Raw genomic sequence first — 11,364 nt, 5'->3', positions numbered from 1 at the left:
TACATCAGAAATCAAGAAATGAGACTTGGACAACCTCGACACAGCGAGTTGTTCTTGGGACTCAGCGAGTCCGATACTTGACTACCATTTTTTTGTTAGGGTTCAAAGGAACCCAAGGAGTGTTAGAATGGGCTTAGAAGAATCTGGCGGAGTGACTCAATATATTGGACTTAGCCATAGACCTGGAGTTCATAGGACTCGACGAGTGCATGAGCAGACTCGGCGAGTCTAAGGCAACCTCCCAACTTTTGAAGATTAACTCGACGAGTTGTTCATACAAATCGGCGAGTCAAGGACCAGACTTGTTTGTAGAACAACGATGAACTCGACGAGTTGTTCATACAACTCGGCGAGACGGATGAAGGTTCATTCGAGGTTGTTTTAGAAGGAGAACTCGTCAAGTCATTGCTAAACTCGACGAGTAGATGCGTGAAGAAGGACAAATGAAGGGTAGGGACTCGACGAGTTGGAGGCCTAACTCGGCGAGTTCGGTCAACTGGAACTTGACTTTGACTTTGACTTGGTCAGGGGTAAAATAGTCATTTTACCCTAATACCAGTTATAAGTGTCAGACTAAGTGTTTTATGGGAATTATAGCCGGAGGATCACCGGAGCAGCAGTCAGACATCTGTCGATCAGCTTTTCAGCTGTCAGCCTTACGAGGTGAGTTACCTTCCAGTAGGGGTGGGTCTAAGGCCCCAATGCCGGCCCACCAGCAGGTGATTATGGTTGAGATGGTTATCTATGTGATAATTGTTTGGTTGCTATATATGTGTAGAGTATGTGTTAAGTAGTAGTAGGGCACACTAGCCCTGGTTACCGGTTGAAAGATACCGAGGACGATTACCGGTTGAAAGATATCGAAGGGGTGGATAAAACCCATGCATGTATAGTAGTATGATTATGATATATCATTATGTGACTCAGCATGCTTATGTATGTTATTATGAAACCAATATGTTTATGAACTGTAATATGTGATAGGGATAGGGGTGAAATAGTCCCCAAATACCGGTTGATAGATACCGACGGGGAGGTTAGTTCCTAGATATCAGTTGAAAGATACCGAAGGGGATGTTAGTTCCCAGATATCGGTTGAAAGATACCGAAGGGGAGAGTAGCTCCCGATTACCGACTGAAAGATACCGAAGGGGAGGATAGTTCCTGATTACTGGTTGAAAGATAGCGAAGGGGAGGGTATATCCTGGTTACCGGTTGAAAGATACCGAAGAGAGGGTAGCTCCTAGTTACCGGTTGAAAGATACTGATGATTATGTGCTATGGGTATGATGGGGGAACTCACTAAGCTTCATGCTTATAGTTTCAGTTTTGGTTTCAGGTACCTCTTTGTCTAAGGGGAAGGATCCGGCGGTGTACCAGCACATCACACACACACACATGTTTTCCGCAAGGAGCTTCCTCGGAATATACTCCGATTTACTTTACTTTTGACAAAGTGGTTTTATGGGGACATGTTTTGAATTGTTGACACATTGGTTGTGACATGAAGTATCATTATGAATGTTTTATACCGATGATTTTATGTTAATATTTATTTAAAAATGAAATTTTTGCCTTGAATTTTGGGATGTTACAAGTTGGTATCAGAGCCCTGGTTTGAGGGATTCGGACACACCCTCGGGGGATGTCTGTACTCAAACCGTGGGGCTAACAGAATTTAAAAAAAAAGAAAAAAATGGTTTTCTAAATCTAAGAAAAAGAGTTTGAGAAAGAATAAGGTGTGTGATGCGTGCGACTAGCCGAGCTCAAGTGCATGCTAGATTAGGGCTGAGGATCTAGGAAGGATGCCTTATATGCCTATGGTATGAGCTGCATGCTAGGACTACCTAGTAAGCAGTAGGAGGGCCTAGTTAGGTAATGCTTGATATGGTTACTCGATGCACGAATGCTGCTTGCTTTGTGCTATAGGGGTCCTGGCTAACTTCAAATAACTAGTGAGCGGATATGTAACAATATACGCAAGCTAGTTAGGGGAGGATGGTAAGGACTCGTGGTGCAGCTGATGGTGGAGAGTAGGTCTGAGAGTGCCCTATGGAAGCCTAGGATGAGAACAGTTGGAAACGGATATTGGTTAAGGGACTTGGTGAAGTTGAAGCAATCCTTGAGGAATGTACGGATACATGTGGAAGGTAGTATGGGCCCGTACTACTGAAAGCAGAGGATCCGTACTCGAGTCAAGGAGGGCCGAGAAAACTTGAGACACACTTGAACAAACATTAGAACAAGAATAGTTGCAGAATAGTTTATCTCAAAGGATCATGAAAGCTCAAAAATAAAAATAATTTACAGTTAGATAATTCGAAAGTTAGTTGCAGAAGTGTAAGGAAATATAAATGACAGCAGGTGATATATCAAGTATACACATAAGTTGATTCATAACATGGAATGCGTTTAGACCAAGTTAGTAAGCGAGATCAATCTTGGTGATTAAGTCAAGAATGAATTGCTCCGAAGAGAAATAATATTCAGTTATGTTCTAGAGGATTTTGAGAGTAAGGAGAGATTTGAGATGCGTAATAGAGAGATGTAATTGATAGTCTTTTTGATTGTCTTAACTGAGAAAGAATGAGCTCTATATATAGAGACTCAAGAATTACATTGGATCAAATCTCTAAGAGTAGCCATGCAAGGCATACTGGACAATAGAGAGTATTACAGAAAAGTAGATAAAGTTAAACTAAGTAAAGAATAAGTAAGACTGCGGTTGGATGATGACTTCAGATGAGGTTACTGAGGAGGGTTTGACTACGGATCCTTAAGAGTTGCTGTAGACGAAGTTTAAGAGGGTCACTTCCATGATTCAACAATTTGCCCCTAAGTGACCTCTTTAACTTTTCTTTATTTATCAACTTTTAGGAACTTGATCAGAATCCACCAAAACTTTCTGATATTTTCCAACCAGTTGATCTTTCTTTAAATCTTGAACTTGACTTCGACAGTCGTGTGTTTTGATTTTTATACTGCGGTTCGACAGATTTCAAGTTGCTTCCTTGTAAGACGATTCATGGAGGTCATGGGAATGAAGTATTTGATCTTGTCGACCTTCGGTTTGAAAATGACTCCAAGTTTAGGGAAATTTGTTGCACCTAGGGATCTCTCTTGATAACCTTCGGTACACATCGGTGCAAGATCAAGTGGTGGTAGATCGAACTTCTTGGCAATTGTAGGGTAGATGTTCGCATGAATCCTTGCAAAGTCGTAGATGTTTTCCTTCAGAAATGTTCTTGCCCTTTCAAGTTCTATCTTCATCTTTAGATGCTTTTTGCATTTGTTTTGGAACACATTTGCTATTAGAAAGACTTCTTCTGGATTCATACATGGGAAGTCAGCTTGTGTGCGGACATAGTCATGATTCCTTCTTGTAAGTGTGTATTGAATGAAGTCAACTTTCATGAATTTTCGGGGCTTGAAGTTCTTGACTACGGGTGGTCTATCATTAGACTACATTTTCTCTATGGAAGAGGCATGTTTGGCATAGAATCGATTGAGTCTCTCGAATTCCATGGGCAGTATTTTTTGATCCAGTAGGCTACGGTCAAACTACACAAATACAGTAAAGTATTTAGCATTTAGGGAGATTAGAACATCCCAGTAACCATCAGAAGGGGGTTCAACATAGGTAAGGTAGGGTTTGTAGTCATCATCCAGTAGGCTGCGGTGGGGATTGATCCAGGAGTTGACTAAGGATTCATCCATGGTGATGTATAATCCATTATCTCTCCAGATGAGTTCAACAAATTTGGCTGCTTTCCAATCTGTTTTCTTCTGTTTTGTCGCGGGAGAGTCGTTGGAGTGTTCGGATGACATATTGGATGCTATATTCTTGAAGTGAGGGGGAGTCTCATGTCGCTCAGGAGAAATTTTCTGTTGAGAGGGAGAGTGATGTTGCGGTGGTGTCTGGTGAGTAGATGGTTGCGGTGAGGGAATTTTCTCAGTTATGATTGGGGGGGGGGGGCTTCTATGATGAGAAATGTTGTTTGAGTGATGGTCTTCTTCACTTCCCCCTCTTGAGGAATTTAAACCCGGAGCTTCCTCAAGCCATTGTTTGAGACCATCGACCTTGGCACACACCTCCTGAAATTGAGCTTTAAGAACATCAGCCAGATGCTGATTGTCTGGGATGGCGATGTTGAAGAGTAGCCGATGAATCTCCTTTGTGAGTTGTAGAATTTAAGGGCCATGAAAATTGGACGATAAGGATCATTGAAGTCTTTTGATGGTTGAATGAAGGACTGAGATAGTGGACTCATAGGTAGTGTAAGTCTTAGCTATCAGCTTCTGTGAGAGAGTGGACTGGTCCACAATGGCTGTTTATAAATTTTCCTTGATTGCAGATACCTCAGAGATGAGGCGCTCCGCAACAGCCATGAATTGCTTGTGATCTGCTTCGCAACTTGTATCCAGGGATCGAATTCCCATTTCAACTTTTAGAGATATTCGCTCAGCATCCAGTGTTTCACAGGTTTCCAGTCTTTCAATTCTTTCGATTAAGGACTGCAGTCCTGGATGGTCTTCAAATTGCGGTTGAGTGGACTTGAGCGTAGCAAGAATTTGATCTACTTTCGATTATAGACTAAAAAATTATTTTCTAGAGACAACCATATTCTTCTTCTTCTTCTTCTTCTTCTTCTTCTTCTTCTTTTTCTCCTTGGGCTTGGAGGTTGAGTGTTGAGAACCACTCGATTCCTCTTCCTCATTACACATCATCAGAAGGGTTAGGCTGATTTACCTCATTCAGATCAAAATCATCAAATCCGAAGGTAGGACCAGAGCTGACTTCTGTTGCAGTGCCTTCGTCTTGAGAATCTCTAGCAGTTGGAGTTGGAGCTGGAGGGAGTTTAGACATACATTCACCACCATGAGTGGATTGAGCCTTGAAGATTGTCTTAGCCATTTCAGCCATCCACTCTTGTACTTTCAGAATGGTGGATACGGTATTGACATTATTGATTGCATCCGCCCAGTATTTGGCTACAGATTGAATCTCCTATTGTTTCTGTTGGAGTTGCTTGATTTGCTGATCCTTTCTTGCTTGAAATTCCCTACGGAAAGTGGCATACTTCTTGATATCGGACTTAGAAACCGGAGTGTAATGTAACCATGAGTCATTGGAATCATCACCATCAAATCCTTGGAATCGCACCGAGGTCTCCCTCGGGTTCATGGATCCTTGCACATAGGTGCTCACTGTGCCTAAACCACCTGTAATAGATGTAAGCAGAATAGGATTTCCTGAGCTTCCTTGGTCTCCTTGACCTGGGGTCAAGTTTGGCCTTGGCTCACTTCTGGAAAAGGCGGAAGAATCGCCTTACGGTTGGGAAGGTGTTTGAAGTGTTTGGGTTACATACAAAAGGATGGACTTCAACTCCTCAAGGGAAAAGAAGTGTAGACGGGAAGCCCTGGAGACCTTAGGTCGGGAACCAGTTCCATCCCCTTGGGAGTGAACTGGGGGTGAGTCTCCACGTTGAGGTGAAACAAACACACTTTTTGTGTCTGGGTGGTATTCGATAATGGTATTGAATGGGTGTGCAGCCACCCTAAGGTTGATCTTCCTTATCAGAATCACTCATAGAGGGAGAGTGAGATCGATGTTCGTTTAGTTCGTCATCTGTGGGCATAGTTTGGATGATTTTTCTTTTCTTTGAAGGGTCAGCTTGCTTGGGAGCATCCTTTTTCTTAGGAGTTTCATTTTTCTTGGTGTTAATGGGGCCTTGATGAGCTAAGGCTAACTGCTTGTGTCTTTGTGATAAAGACAAGTTTGATAGAGTGGTGGAGGATGGGACTGCGGTTTGACCAGGGACAGTGAGTGCGGATGTGGTTTGTAGAGGCAGGGTAGAAAGGTATGGGGCAATACCTTCCGTAGCCTCTATATGGTCTGAGATAGCAGCAGTTTCAAGACCAAGAGTAGAGAGAATGTGGAATGGTAGCCTTCTGATAGGTCTAAAAGCAAATTGATCAGTAGAGGGATTGTACCTTTTGAGATCTTTAGTGATGAAGAGATCAGTAGAGGGATTGTACCTGGCAAATGTGAGTTCGGTAGGGTTCTCTCTTGGACTTTCTTTGGGAATGTACTGCAAGAAGTCATCCGACAAGATCTGACCGTAGTAAACATAATGGCCAGTGAAAATGCTCCACACCAACTCTAGGAGCTTGAGACCCATATTATCAGTGCCTCGGGTTCTACCGGACAGGTTACGGATCACGAAGTGGCAAACAAATTGCCATACGGCAGGCAACTGATTTTTGTTGAATTCGCCTATGCCTTTGATCTTCTTTTGGTAACCCATTTGGTAGAGTGCAAAAAGGATGTCCGTTATACTTGGAGTGAAAACCTCGATTGAAGGATGAACTAGCAGGTTAATGGCAGTGAGGAACTTTTCCTTAGTCAGAATGACCAAAGAATCGTTTACCAAGTTCAGATGCACCTCTTGAAGATTTTCGAGGGGTCGATACGCTGAGAAGGCATATTTGTAAAGAGTTAAAAGAGGAACCACATCTGTGATTGAATCGAAGGGACCAAACAATGGGTGATTGGATAGAAACTTGATCATCAACTTGATTAGAGCATTATAGGTGCAATTCTCTTCGAACACAGCCCTAAAATTGCTTGAAGCAGTCGTTGGCATTTGGTGCCTTGATGCAGAGTTTGAACCAGTAGGGTTTGCTGATCTTGATGCCTTGGAGTGTTTCTTGGAGATGCCTAATTTCACCATTTTTGGAGTTGAAGAAGCTTTGCAAGAAAACAGAGTGCAAGAAAAAGTTCGAAGTTTAGAAAGCTTAAACTTTTCTTTGGGAAGAAGAAGGGGGTTTTATAGTAGCTAATTTAGAGCGGTAAAAGATTTTACACTAAGTTAAATTAGGTAAAAACGTTTGGGTGTTTTCTTTGATTAGAAGAGAAAATCTCAGCCATAGATTAAGAGAACTTTTAATCTATTTTTCAAGATTTACCAAAAGAGGTTAGTATTTAATGAAATGTTAGATTTTAACACCACGTCTGAAGAGCGTGTGGTGAGGGTGGGATTAACCCGTTCTGTAAAGGGGAAGTTGTAACGGATTGGCCGTTTTAGGGTAATAGGAAGGGACAGTTTCAAAGGGATTTGATTTTGGGAAATCGTTCTTTTTTTCATCATACCTAAAATAGGTCTGACACAACGTTTATTAAAAAAGAATGGGACAGTTACACAAGGAATGTTTTTTTAATGTTTTTCCTATTTAATGAAGGATCATTAAATAGCACACCATGATTCAAAAATTAATGAAACAGTTTGAAAATCAATCAAAGTGACTGCGGATTGAAACTTCATTGCAAATGGATCATTTGCCATCGGATGGATGACTGCGGTAGAAGAACTGGGGAGAAAACTTGAACAAATATTAGTAATAACAAACAATAAGGACCATTGAAAGATAAATATGATATATGCTTGCGATACACATGATATCTCAAAACAATCTATCATAGATAACTTCAATTAGAACCGAAACAGAGACCAAGGATGGTCTGTGGTACTTATCAATTCAAAAAGAATTGTGGGTCCGCATTCATCATTCCTAACATTTGTAAGAAACTATTGAGTTTTGTCGAGTCAAGTGCCTTTGTGAATACATCAGCAATCTCTTCATGAGTATGGACAAAAATTAGTTCAATGTTACCTTTTAGGATGTGTTCTTTGATGAAGTGATACCGTAGTTCAATATGATTTGTCTTTGAGTACTGAATTGGATTGTGAGAAATCGAAATAGAACTTTCAGAGTCACAATAGATTGGTATCCGCAACATTCTATATTCGTAGTCCAATAGTTGTGTTTTCATCCATAAGACTTGTGAACAACAACTGGCTGCGGCCACATATTCAGCTTCTGCGGTAAACAATGATACACAATTTTGTTTTCTTGATGACCAGGTGACGAGTCTTCCCCCTAGAAATTGACATGCACCGGAGGTGCTTTTACGATCCAGTCAACATACAACATGATTTGCATCAGTGAATGCTTGTAGGCTGAAGTCATTCTCTGCGGGGTACCATAAGCCAAGAGTCTTGCTACCCTTTAAGTACCGTAGAATCTGCTTGGCTGCGGTCATGTGTGACATTTTCGGGTCAGCCTGGTACCTTGCACATACAGCTGTTGCAAAGACAATATGTGGTTGGCTTGCGCTGAGGTACATCAATGAGCCAATAATACGTCTATAAGTGTTGTGATCAACTGATTCGCCTGAGGGATTAGCATATATCTTATATCCAAAGGCCATGGGGACCTTAGCCGAAGAACAGTTGTCCTATGAATATTTATTTAATAGTTCAGAGTCGTTTTTCTCCTGATGAATGAATATCCCTTGAGGGACTTGTTTCACTTGAAGTTCTAGAAATAAGTTAATCTCTCTATTCATGCTCATTTGGAGCTTGTTGGTCATGAGCTTAGCGAATTCATTGACCATTTTTTGATCAGTTGAGCCGAAGATGATATCATCCACATATATTTGTACAAGCATAAGATGATCACAATTTGCTTTTCTAAATAGAGTGGGATCAATCACTCCTCTTTTGTATCCAGACAAGACTAGAAATTTAGAGAGAGAGTCTCGTACCACGCTCTTGGGGCTTGTTTTAGATTGTAGACTACTTTTTCAAGTTTGTAGCAGTGATCTGGGAATTCAAGACTTTCAAAGCCTGGAGGTTGCTAAAGATAAACCTCCTATTTTAATTCACCGTTGAGAAAAAGCACTATTCACATCCATTTGATGGACCTTGATGTTCTTGTGAGCTGTGTATGCTAAGAAGATTCGGATGGCTTCCATTCGTGCTACCGGGCCATACGTTTCATCATACTCAATACCTTCAAGTTGACTATATCCCTTGGCAACTAACCTTGCCTTGTTTCTGACGACCACACCAGATTCATACAACTTATTATTGTACACCTACCACACCCCAAAACCAAGAACGGCGGAAATGTCCTAGGGTGGAGGACGTCATGTGAAGTATCATAACATTGTAATGTAGTAAACAAGCAACAACATCATCCATTGCATTAAAAGTAAAGTTTTAATTCATGTGTGTTCTTTCATAATGTACAACAATAAATTGAATAATCAAAATAAGACGAGTCTTGTCTGTGCTCCATCTTCTCAAAAACCTGGCCATCGCACCTGTCTAAATGATGACCTGAGAATACAAGTTATTTTTGAAAGCGAGTATCAGCTTTAAAGCTGGTAAATTCATAAGTATTTAGGTGTTATTGTCCTGTTTAGGAATGCTGTTACGAATGTCGTATAAATCTTTAAATAGAACAGTTGATATAAGTATGAAAGGTGGTCTTTTACCAAGACCCGAATGTTTTGTAAGTAAAATGATGGTTTTTCCTTTCTATTGAGTAGTACTAAAAGTACTTAGTCTAACTCTTTGTTTATGCGAATGTATCACAAAATAAAGTAAAATAGGAAAATGATATGATAGTCTTCTACCAATACCTAAATGTTCTATAAGTAAAATGATAGTTTTTCCTTTCTATTGACTAGTACTAAAAGTACTTAGTCTAACTCATCGTTTATGTGAATATATCACAAAATAAAGTAAATAGGAAAAATGATATGATAGTCTTCTACCAAGACCTAATTGTTTTGTAAGTAAAATGATAGTTTTTTCTTTCTATTGACTAGTATTAAAAGTACTTAGTCTAACTCATCGTTTATGTGAATATATCACAAAATAAAGTAAATTAGGAAAATGATATGATAGTCTTTTACCAAGACTTAAATGTTCTATAAGTAAAATGATAGTTTTTCCTTTCTATTGACTAGTACTAAAAGTACTTAGTCTAACTCATCGTTTATGTGAATATATCACAAAATAAAGTAAATAGGAAAAATATAATTATGTAAGTGTTATCCCTGGTTACCAGGACTAACATGCCATCGCAGTAAGCGACATGTATAACCTAATGAACATCCGAAGATTGTCCAATTGTCCTCTGTAGCAGCAGCAGGTTGGAGGAAGAGTTAGTCCCGTGGTCGACTCCTAATATAAGCGTTAACCTAATAATCATCCGAAAATTTTCATCTCATCCTCTGTTGCAACAGCAGAATGGAGGGATGGTTAGTCCCGTAACTGACTCCTAATATAAGTAACAACCTTAGACATCCGTAGATGTTCATCACCTAGTGGTGCTAACAGCTGGGTTCCGGAATGGTTAGTCCCGTCTAGACATCTCGTCAAACAGGGATAGGCAGGAAAATTTACACAGAAGGTACGAATAAATCTTCCTCGTAACTCTAGGTACAAGTATCCAGGTAAGTGAATACATGATAATGTATCAATGTAACAGTACTCATGTATGGTATTCATGTAAGCGTATTCAGATAAATGTAGCTATGTAAACGTACTCATGTATCATGTAATCCTAGGTAAATGTACTCATGTATCATGTAAGCATATGTAAGTCTACTGGTATAGACTCATGTATGAACTGACTCCTGTGTGTTTCCTTGTAATAGGAATAATGTTTTGTTTCTTCTAACTGTCCCTATGATAATTAATTGGAAAGTAATTGGTTGTTCAAGTAGATTTATGCACCCTCATTACACCAGGGTGTGGGAAACTGAACGAAGGATGAAAACTATAACATCAATACATATATAAGTGCATATGCGTATACGTGTAGTTTTGCTCAAGAAGGTAAAAATAATGGTTTTGCAAGATATCTAGGAGTTTTGAACAATAATTAAGAGTGACTTGATGTCATTTTAATAAACATTTCAAAACTAATACTTTTTTTATCAAGGTATTTTAAGATAGAAAACCATTTCATGGGTCACCTTTTGAAGTATGTGAAATCTACTGAGTGAAAACACAGTTATAAAATACATAAAATTGATTTAATAACATATAGTTTTCTACTTGTATTCCCCCCCCCCCCCCATTAAAGCATTTAAAATCATTTAAAACATTGATTAAGGGGTATGAACTCACCTGTTGCGGGTGATACGGATGAACTGATGAGGTAGGACTACTAGGTGTCAAGTGGAAAATTTAAACACACACAATGGTCCTAATTACATATGAAGACATATGTATATAAACAATTAGTGATTATAACACTAATTTAACATGTATAAAAGTCCTAATGCGAGGAAAACACTTTTGGTCAAGTGCTAGGAGGCTAATGGGTTGCGACAAAGGAGTGCAAGACCTCAAATGGGAGTTTATGGTCAAATGACCACATGTTTTGGAGTTCACGGCCCTGGAGAGTAAAATCCTGGCTGTAAACTCTATCTTGGGTCACTAAATAAAGCTTAACTTTATTACAACTCAAGTGGTGAATTGCTTCAAGGCTTAAACAAGTGTT

This window comes from Lactuca serriola, chromosome 5 (genome assembly GCF_051521515.1).
Source record: "Lactuca serriola cultivar US96UC23 chromosome 5, Lser_US96UC23_V15, whole genome shotgun sequence".
NCBI lineage: Eukaryota > Viridiplantae > Streptophyta > Magnoliopsida > Asterales > Asteraceae > Lactuca > Lactuca serriola.
Note: the sequence above shows the minus strand (reverse complement) of the source record.